At 41.9% G+C, this 10000-nt stretch overlaps 1 protein-coding gene across 1 annotated transcript in view; it reads left to right on the top strand.

The window, feature by feature from the left end:
- The window catches only part of LOC310775844 (uncharacterized protein), a 263961-nt gene that overhangs the window by 134175 nt on the left and 119786 nt on the right, over window positions 1–10000 (top strand). The gene's annotated exons all lie outside the window — the stretch shown is intronic.

The raw sequence follows: 10000 nt of genomic DNA, 5'->3' as shown, positions 1-10000 counted from the left end.
TGTGTGTGTGTGTGTGTGTGTGTGCGCGGGTGCGTGTGTGTGTATGAGGTGTATACTGTGCCACTGATGTACTCACAGAGCAGCCACTCGTGTCGAACGTCGCCTACCCCCACGCGTGAGAAGCTACGTGACGTGTGCCGTACGTGTCCATCGTCGCCTACTCAGCTACGTTACGTGTGACGTGCGTCTGCATTAGAGCCAAAGTTACGCCCACTTCCTGTTTAAGCAAACGCACCAGAGCATTCGTCCGCCATTCTTTTTTCCATCATCATTTTGTAAAATGTTTACAACAATCGTTTTACTTGGTCAAACCAAGTGATTCGGGTATATTTAGAATCATGAAAGACCATTTCACCCGCCAAAACTGGTGGGTGAATGGCTCTGGTGCATTATGCCTAATCCGGAATTTGGCGTGACTTTGGCTCTCATCCTGCCTGTAGTGTCTGTGTGATTGTTGAGACATTTAAAACATAAACAATAGTCCCGTGATTCCCAACCTTTTCCATATCAAGGACCCTAATCCACATTAAGATAAGGTTTTGTCTCATCGTACCCAAATCATAGATATATATATTTTAATTGAGATGATTTTGTGCAGAATTCCATGAGTCATTCTGTACATTCTGTAATTTATTTTAGGTTCCTGTAGGCCTACATTAAGTAGGCCTAATCGTGGAGTTTAACATTAACAATTATAGCCCTCCTTAATTTTAACTATTATCATAGTATTGTTATCATTGTTGTTGTTCAAAATGTAGGCTACAATACAAATATTTTGAGAACATTGCCAGCCAGGCAGACTGAATGTAAATGTAGCCAAATGGAACAGGGGGTCAGCATTTACAACTTGTCTTATTTAATTTTCACATCCATAGGGATCTTGTAGCCTATGTCTGAAATGCAAGAATCAGTGTTCTAGAAGAAACATTTAAACTGAATGAGCTAGCATCATGTGTTCATGTTGTGACTGCCTGAAACTTCTATGGAAAGTTTGTCAACCTTGTCATGCCTTACAGCAGGGTTGAAGTTTCAATAGAATATAAACTGACCCGCACTCAGGAAGTTTTCTTTTCTACATGATGTCCATGGTGCAGCCAGACGTTTCGACCACTGCCTTCTTCAGTAGCTGCATATTGTAACGTTTTTTTTAGGGGGGGTGAGCACATTGGTTGTCGAAACATAACAGCAAGGGTGCACTGCCCACACTTTTTTGCCTTGAGGTGACCAGCTCAACATGATCTACCAACCACCCCCCCACCAATATATAAAAAAAAAACACATTGCTGCACAGACCTACCACAAGACAATACATTTCATGCTGTTTTATGGATGTTCAGGTTCCTACATTAATATGCAGTGGTAGTTGGAAGTCAGTTAGGAAAGGCTAAGAGGTTTCAGGAGCAATTTCAATATGATTGATGTTTTCTGTATTCATCAGTAAGTGGTAAACCTTTTTCAGTGCCCTTGATAGAGAACTGCACAGCCGGTGTCATCAATTGTAATGCAGTTACAGATAGACCTGATATCAGAGTTAACCCTATGTGAAAACTTGTTCTTAAAATGTAGGCTACCTGTAATACCTTACACTAAAATAGACAGGAACATTTTGAGGTTTTGTTATCTATTATGCATTTATCTTTTTGTCTGGGCATGTGGCCCATGAGTTTGAGACCGCTGTTCAACAGCATCGTATTTCCGAACTGAATCACAGCCCCAATCATCACATTTTCCCTCCACCAACTGCAACAGGTAACAGCAAAAATATTTGTCTTGCTCTCACTTCAAATAACGAGACAAAAATAATATACAAGGAATAGTATTTAATACATTTCACACACAGTAAGACTAGCACCTTTTTATGTAGGCCTACTGCTACACCAATGAATGAGGCTCTTCTTTTATTTGTCTATCTACTGGTGGACAGTTTAAACCAAGGGAGAAAATTGAGCCACATGGAATTGGCCTTGAAATCTGTGCACTGTGAATGAATGGCAAAATAAAAACCAAGCCCTACTGTATTTTATCAAGATGGTGACCCCTGTTTCCATCCACATAGAGCGGACAATGTCGAGGATTGTAAAGACCTAGGAGTGTACATTGACAAAGACTGGAAGGTCCACAAGTAGTCGACTTCTGCAGCACTTTATTCGTTTGACCCAGAGCAATCTAGTAAGAGAGTGGCGTCAGCGGAGGTCCAAAATGCGTGACTCAGTAGCCAATGAATAGCCAGGAAGGAGGCTCGCGCTACTTTTGAATGATAAAATAAAGCTGATAATGTACACTTTGATTATTTAAACGTCGGACCCTTTCAAAGTACATCACAAACTGTCCATTTTGCAGCAACTAGACAGCGCTGCTTAATCCATAACCTTACTTCCGGGAACTCTTGAGAGTAAAATAACTGGTCCATTGGAGTGAACGGAGATGTCACGACTCTTGGTAGATGGCTCTGGTTTGACCGCCCCCCCCACACACACCATGCAATGCCGGAAAGGCTTCCTCGAGCTTGGCCTTCACCTCTGTCATTGTCCCATCAGTAGGAAATATGAGTTTTCCGGCCAATGACTGCTTAGTCTGCATATAAAACACAATGACAAAAGGGTTTTATTGAGTAGACACAGTATATGTAGGGGATAATGTATATTGAGGCGGTGATTACGGGGGAAATAATGACCGACAGGTGAATGATTGAGGCCGACGCGCAGCGGAGGGCTTAATCATTCACCTGAAGGTCATTTTTTCCCAGTAATCACCGCCTCAATATACATTATCCTGCTTAGAACACGGCCTACAACTAAATCATTCAATAATCTGACAAAAATAATTATTCAAATAGATTTTTTAATAGCGTTTTCAACGACAAAGCGGTTTCATTCGTAATTGGCACACAAGACACCACAGCTGCAACTGGTTGGCCTAATTAGTAGTGTCTGCTGACAAAAAGCTCTTATCAACTGATTAATCCAGGTGTGGCAGAGCAGCGGTCGGTTGTCGAGAAATAATGACCGGTGAATCTTGTTGATTGACCAATCAGAATCGAGTATTCAAGAGAGCCGTGTTCTAAATAAAAGTATATTAGTATGTAGTAATAGTGAAGAAGTGACACAGTAGTATATATAAAAAACTATTTATAGGCTATAATAATCTGTCTCGTTTGCTTTTCCTCTCACCCCACGTTCTTGAAATGAGCTGGGAGCTGCTAAACTAGACCTGCTCTACCAGCGGACCCTGCACTTGGGGCATGGGTGGTTAAAGCCCCATTCAGCAACTCTTCCACTGTTACTCTGCGTGCAATAGTATCGATAACGATATCGCCGTTCAAAGTTAACAAAACACAGCGCCAGAAAGCTCTATGTACATGTTGTGACATTGGGTACTCACCACGTGATGAAATAATAATCCATAGTTGCGTGAAACATCATTTTCGTAGCTAATCCGAACCGAGTTACTTCCTGGTTTTCAGGAAGACAACGCTGCCCGCTGTAGAGCGCATGTGCACATCTTGTCACGGGAGCAGGGCCGGTTCCAGAACAAGATGACTAGGGGTGCATCCCAGATAGGAAGGGGTGCAGATGCCCGGCCAAAAATTTGACATGTTATTTTACTAAAAATAATGCATTTGACCATCATTTCAAGTGGAATGATACCACCCAAGCAAGAATATTTCAAGTGTTTCAAGTGCTTTACTGAAATATTTGGACCATATAATGATAATACAATTATCTCAACCTTAAAAGGTTACATATAGGTGCCAAAAAGCCATAAAATCACATCAAAGAACAAAGAAAAACAACAACTATAATTCAAGTTTAAACAGTAAGTGTGCAGCTGTAGCATTTATTAAAAAAAAATATTATTTTTTTTTTTTTTTCAACTGAGCATGCAGACAATTAAAATAAGGGTGCAATGCATGCTTTTGCACCCCCGTAGAACCGGGCCTGCACGGGAGGCTGACAATAAACTGCTTAGTCCCAGGGCTGGCCAACGGAGGCCTGTGTGGGAGAAATAAAGGCAAGAGTCTCCCTATTCCAAGTCAATATACCATGTCCTATGACTTAAAATATCTTATATTACAGAAAAAAATGGCAAAAAAATTACTGATTGGGGCTTTAAAGTCCGTGTTCGCGGGGAGCGCGCTCATGACGGACAATTGTTGATAAACATGCAGTCCATCTGAGTAATGTCTGGCTATGTTCAGGAATTCACTGCATGTTTAGAAATGGCTTACGTCCGCTCCTCTTGACGGGCAGGGTGCGATATGGGAGAGGGGACAGGCAGGGTGGCCCCACCTGAACGTTCATGCAAATGCCCTTGGACCATCCTCAAAGCCTCCATGTAAATGTCTATGCCATACACCTCGCTTGTCTGGAATGGATCAATGTTTGTTCGCAGCAGGGTCTCACATGTGTCCTGTAGTCCACGGTGTAGCGCAGGAACTTCAACAGGAGCCGGTGTATCAGGGGAGGTCGGTCCATCCCAGTCAATTCCCAAAGTGGCGAAATCCGTCTAATGACACAAAAACCATTATGGAGAAATAGTCATCTTTAAACCGCTTGGAGACAAGCCTGACCCTAGGGCTGGGCGATATAGTTAAAAAGTCGATATTGATCATTTTTAAGGACTGCTAACACTCACAGATACACGCTCTGAGTGCAAGCAGTAATTTACAGACATGGTGAGGTTTTATTTTGATGACAGCCTACCGTTGCCAGCCTTCTCAAACAAAAAACGTTTGGTCACGTGTATTTCAGGGTTGTTTAAAGTTAGGTGATTCAGTGAATGAGCTGCCTCGCATTCCACAAAGTAACGTTTGAGATGTTTGTGAAATTGGTGTAACATAACGTTAATGTACCGGGCACACAAAAAAGACTGCATGCTTAACACGCTGTCAATTTACATTAACATTGTTAATAAAAAATAGAAAATAAAATGTATGTAAAACAAAAAGGAGCATACTGTACATTGTACTGGGGAAGCAATTTATTTGTTATATGTTGTTACAGTATGTCGACTTCTGGTACAAATCACAATTTAATCTGCACAAATATGTACATAAATGTTTATCTGACTAACAGTTAGACATGACCAGCGCCATTGTGAGATTGTTAGAGAGACAAGGATTACAGTACACGCTATTGTTAACTGTTCATATTTCAAGTTTCACTAAACATACTGCATACTTTGTAATTTTTTCTTTCATTTTTGAGAATATAACAGGGAAGTTACATCGATGCGCCGTTTTTAATGTTCATAGAAATGTTCTGTAATGTGTTCTGGAGAATAAAGTACCGGAAGATGCCTATTCCTTGTGTTCCAGACTAATATTTTGTATTGGATTTTTTTTCAGGGTACACTGAAGGTCATGCAACTTCTACATTCTGTAGTACTTTCAGCCAACCACAAGAGGGTATCCTGACCCAATAACAAATAACAAAATTACCTGAGGCCTAGACCACAAAGCAAGATTAGTTGCTTAGCGAGGTAACTTCAGGTTTAACACTGGGTTTGCCATGCTACGATGCTAGTTAACTTCTTACCGAGATCTATTTCCATAGCAACTAAAGGTCCTTACACATTGGGAGCATTTTTTTCGTGCGATTAATTCGCACGTCAATAATATTTTCCCAAAATGGCCTTTCTGTGTGGAGTTTGCATGTTCTCCCCGTGCCTCCCAGGGGTCTCCTTCATATAGGAACCCCCTTCACAAAAACATGCAACATCCTGGTTGCTTATATGGTTCCTCCTCTGATCGTTAAGGGCACCTGTTCAGAGGGAGGGGAACTGGTTGGAATAGCGTGAACCTCCCACGTGCTATGTCCTACCGGTGAAGCTTCCTCGGGCAGGTGAAAAGAAGCGGCTGACTTGACTGCCCATGTCTCGGAGGATGCATGGAATCAGTCTCGGCTCTCCCCAGATCGGCAGAGGATGGAGTAGCAACCAGGATTGAGTAATTCAAATGAGCACTAAACGGGGGATAAAAATGGGATAAAAAATCGGGAAAAAAAACATAAAAAAATAATAATAATAATAATAATATTTTCCGAACCTATATCAGTCAATGCAACCGTGCATACCAACGGCGAAGTTTCGCTGAGCGTTATTATTTTTTCCAACCACGGTCGATTTTTCTGTGATTATTATGTGCAGCAGTGTTGCCTTCGGTTTTTATTACATCTCTGAATTCTTCATATTTCCTTAAGATTATGGTTTGTTCCTCCAGTGTGAAGTATTCATTTTTATTTGCTCCCAAGCACGTTTGACCCATGACTGATGTGAATAAAAGCGGTAACTTTAGACAGTCCTTCAGTAACAGACTTATATCCAACACAGACTTTGATTGTGACATGCAGTAAAGCTCCGTTAATTTATAGCCTACACTTTGATGTGGCTTTCATTGAATGAGGAAATAGACGCTCTAACATCCAGAGCTGTCAATATTGCATTGTGATTGGCTAGTTGTTACAAAACCACGCCCACTGGCGCCGGAACAAGGGGGACATGGGGACATTTTGTCCCCCTTAAAATTTGGTCCCCCTAAAAAAAAAATTTTTTTTTTTTTTTTTTTTTTTTTTTTTTTAAATCTGAGGGGGCAACTGCCCCTGACGCTTAGAGCCCACTTTACACTGTTTACACAGCCTGTGATGCTTGTTAAAGCCGTGATCATTGTGGGATTATTACACCTGAGACAGACAGACCCAGGGATCAAGTTACAGAGAGCCCACTTTACACTGTTTACACAGCCTGTGACACTTGTTAAAGCCATGATCATTGTGGGATTATTACACCTGAGAGACAGACAGACCTGGACTCTGTACTGCACTCACTGTCATTGGCTGCTGCTATAATCGTATACGGTTATTGTTATTTTATTTTTGTGTTGAGATGACAAGTTTTGCACTGTGTTTCGAAGTGATAATAATAATAATAATAATAAGGTCAGTGTTTCTGCCTGTGTTGCTGTCTGTTGTAGTGTAATTATAAAATTACCTAAAGGGAGAGCAGGTCACCAAGTGAGTGAGAAAAGGAAAAATACTGAATAATTACATTACTACAGTATAATCCTAATGTTAATTTAAAATTAGATATTCATCTAAATATGGCTAAAAATCATCCAAACGTCCATAAAAACGTAAATTTTTCGTCGGCGCCCTAACGGGCGCCGAAAAAAAAAAAAAAAAAAAAAAAAAAATTGTGTCCCCCTTATTGCAAACTCGTTCCGGCGCCACTGACCACGCCTCTTTTGTGGGCACGAGCTCCTGTTCACAAGCATTTTCAGGTGCACGAGCTCCGAGCTGGATAAAGAAATCCCAAATTGACAGACCCAGCTGATAACCGGCGTCATGGTAACGAATAGCTTGATTGCTTTGATCTGGTTAAGCCAAACCAGATCAAGGGACAGATCCTGGATCTGTTTATTCTCCATTTGTCAATTTATCGGTCTATTTGGCTTTGATAAAGCCCCTGAAGCAATGTCTTTCTTTGATGCTTTGAATTTCCAGGGTCATCCTAAATCAGAATTACTATTCATTTTGAAACTATGGTATTTTTAGCAATTACCACTATATTATTGAGGAAGACTTTATTCATTTATTTTGCAAATGCTTACCGGGGCCACGTTCCGGACACTCCAGCATGTACCTTGCCACATCAACATTCTCTTCTCCTTTGTCGCTGCGGACACAGCTCGGCAACCCGTGGGTATGCACAGCTCCAAGGAAGCATTCGAGAACAGTTGATGCCTTGTTGTTGTTGCTGGCCCTCAGGTACATAATCTTCCGACTGAAGCCATCGATTCCCCCGTGTATGACTATTCCCCAGCTGTGAAGTGACAAACCCAAAATGGTATGAAATTATAAATATAATTTAAAATGAACAAACTTAATATTGCAAAAACAACTATCCAACCCAATAGTTTTTAGTGGGATGGTTCTAAGGACTGCAACATTTATCACAATGACAGAAATTAAAAATGTAAATATAAAAAAGTTTGGCAATGCTCTTATAGCAATTGTTATTTATAATCGCATTGATTGCTGTATTGGGGGACTGTACTTAAGTAGCAGGTGCATATAGGGGTGAATTTATTGCTCGTGACATGCGGCCCATTTACGTAGTGGAGGGTGCAGGCTTTAAGAAAATGAGAAACATCTTGGAACCGGGATACACAGTGCCAAAGCGTGATACAATTATGCATGCACTAACCGCAAAATATGAAGGGATAAAAAAGGAGGTTCTTGAATTAACGCAACTTAGTGGCGCAGTGAGCTTGACCACTGATATTTGGACATCTATTCAGATGGATGGATACATGAGTCATGACTGCCACTGCCCATATTCTTGATGAACACTAGAAAGTACAGAGCGTTGTTCTTGAGACAACAGATGGCATTGCTGCGTGACTCAGTGAGGTTATTGACCCATTTGACATTCCAGGACCAACGAGTATCCGTTCTAAGTGACAACGCTTCAAATATGACACTGTATGGCGACACTAAAGGAATCTGATGACATGTGCAGCATGTCAGGTGTGCCGGCCACACCCTGCAGCTTCATATAAACTTTGCACTCAAACAAGACCCCATACCGTGCACCGTGGGTGCTGAGTGTCATCTTGTGACACATTTCAGGAAGTCAGCAAAAGCAAAAGCGGGCTACAAGAGAAACATGAGGTATTTAAAAGAGTGATATTAGACACAGCACGTATTTTCCTTGCATGAATATAGCCTACTAAGATCTTACCGGATTAATTTATGGTTTCCATCTATGTGCCACAGGGAAAGAGGAGCCGAGACAGAGTATGGTCGTCTTGGGATGATGTGCACCTGAAGCCCACGCAAGACAGTCCCAACAGGATCAACTGCTCTGACTGCTTCACGGATCCTATGCTGATGCACCCTAGAAAAACAGGCAAAGTGGTTCAATGAGACTGATGTCTCACAATTCTCTAACTCATATGAACAATGTGCCCTGTAATTGTGTAACACTTGTGAATTGTATGCTATGCTCTGAAAATCCAATAAACAAAGACTGAAAAACCAGTTAAAACAGTCTATACATCACTTCCCTGACAAGCCCATGGACATAATGAAGGATCAAGGCTTTGAACAGCTGATTCACTCACCTGTGAGTGAATTAGCTTTTGTTGTAAACCTCCCACTGTCAGGGCCCTGTCTTGCAGCCTGGTTCTGGGGGGTGCAATTCTTAAAAGACGTTCAGACCATTCAGTCCCTGCTCCTCTCCAATGCACTGTATGTGCTGTTTGATGTAGTTTGTGTTGTCCAGTTATTTCTCCTTAGTTTTAGCTAACAAGTTATTGTGCCTACAGCCTAGGTGGGCTAGCTTGTCAAAAGTGCTATTCTGTACAGAGTTTGCATGTTCTCCCCAGGTTACCTCAGGATTTAACCCCCCATGAAAAACATGCAAAAAATAAAAGAAAAAAGGTTTTACTTTGGTGTATGACTCCACTCCACAGTCACTAAATCAGCCTAATGTCCCCAACAACAGGCTCTACAAGACAGGCGTGACGCAGTTTGTTTACCAAAATGCTGCTTGGCTGATCCCTTAGCTAATAGGCTAATTGCTATGCTACTTACCTTTTCCAGGCGTACGTTTTCCAGGCGTACGTAATCCAGGCGTTATCCAGGCGTACGTTATCCAGGCGTTTATCCAGGCGTACGTTGTCCAGGCGTTTATCCAGGCGTACGTGAACCAGGCGTACGTTATCCGGGCGTTTATCCAGGCGTACGTTCTCCATGTGCAAAGTGCAAAATATCGAGTTCGCAGCAAACGTCGCTGCTACGCCGCCCTGTTTGAGGGTGATCAGGTGAGCTACGTCGCTACGTCGCCGCCACGTCGCCGCTACGTCGCCGCCCCCATGACGTCCGCATACCGTGTAATTTGCATGGAGACCAATGTTTTTTTTCAACACGTGCACGCGTACGTATAGGCACGTAGCTTCGACACGTTCGACTGCTCACTCAGCCTAGACTGGCACAGTATA

Source organism: Poromitra crassiceps (genome assembly GCF_964638095.1).
Source record: "Poromitra crassiceps genome assembly, chromosome: 4".
NCBI lineage: Eukaryota > Metazoa > Chordata > Actinopteri > Beryciformes > Melamphaidae > Poromitra > Poromitra crassiceps.
The sequence above is the reverse complement of the archived record's forward strand: the minus strand, read 5'-3'. Positions and strand labels throughout refer to the sequence as shown.